The sequence below is a fragment of the Castanea sativa genome, chromosome 1, assembly GCF_040712315.1.
Source record: "Castanea sativa cultivar Marrone di Chiusa Pesio chromosome 1, ASM4071231v1".
NCBI classification, from domain to species: domain Eukaryota; kingdom Viridiplantae; phylum Streptophyta; class Magnoliopsida; order Fagales; family Fagaceae; genus Castanea; species Castanea sativa.
Window position 1 is genome coordinate 41,691,633 of NC_134013.1, and position 1,155 is coordinate 41,692,787.

At 36.6% G+C, this 1,155-nt stretch overlaps 1 non-coding gene across 1 annotated transcript; it reads left to right on the forward strand.

Annotated features, from left to right (window-relative positions):
• The first annotated feature begins 768 nt into the window (after positions 1 to 768).
• Positions 769 to 842, forward strand: TRNAP-UGG (transfer RNA proline (anticodon UGG)). Its single transcript has one exon. It is a non-coding gene; the product is annotated as a tRNA-Pro (tRNA).
• The last annotated feature ends 313 nt before the right edge of the window (positions 843 to 1,155 follow it).

Here is a 1,155-nt window from a genome sequence, read left to right on the forward strand (position 1 = left end):
GGGGTGAACCGGCTAAGAACCCTCCGATGCTTAAGTTAGTTTTTTTTCTCTAGAACTCAAGAATTCCAACTTTTTAGGAGTAGTGGAAACTTAACTTTCATTTGATTTGGATGAGTCCTTATATAGTGAGCTTTGGAGTGGTTACTTGTTTAGTAACTTCCCCAATATTGGTGAAAGTTAGAAGGTTTAAACTTAACTTCCACGACTGTTATAGAAGTTAAGAAGTTCAATCTTATCTTTTATAATTGCTATAGAAGTTAGAAGGCTCAACCTTATCCTCTATAACTGCTATTGGAATTTAAGAACATAGTGAGAGGTTAGAGTGATAAGTGAGAATTTCGCTTATAATTCAAAATAGTAAAATGTGGTCTAGATTATAAGGTTTTAGATATAAACTAATTCTGAAAATCTCTAAGTGTTGAGGGGTCGTCCATTAGGTGCTTCCCTGATGGACGACCTTCATACCCATGGACGACTTCCTGAGTGTGGACGACCTTCTCACATTGGGTTAATATTTTTGCCTCTGGACGACACTATGGATGAAATGGAGATGGTCAGATTTTTTTTAGTTCACTATCAGATGTAAACATAAAGGCATGGGAGAATGCAAACCCAAGCATACAAGCATGTGATCGACATGGACATAGGCATAATGATATGAGATCAAAAAGAAGAAATGACAAGATAATTTTTGTATAGAAATGGAGTAAATAAAGATGTGGAAAACAATACGGGTATTCTCTACAATGACACTGTAACCCAATTGAAAGGGATGTAGCGCAGCTTGGTAGCGCGTTTGTTTTGGGTACAAAATGTCACGGGTTCAAATCCTGTCATCCCTACCTATTCTATTACTTATCTTATGAGCAGGAATCGTAACGAGGGATCAATTGAAATCGATTAAATTGGGCATCCATAACATGATCAATCTTTCATTTGACTCTATTCTACTATAGGAGCATAGAACATGCATACAAACATGTAGATCTAAGCGAAGCATAGCCGGAGACATAATATCAAGCATGTGAGCATGTAGACCCAAACATCAGTACATGGGAAAGAAAAGATCTAAGCATCAAAAGCATGACATAAAGCATAAAACATGTAAAAGAGGCAACTAACACATGAACAAACATGGAAGCATATGGAAATAAG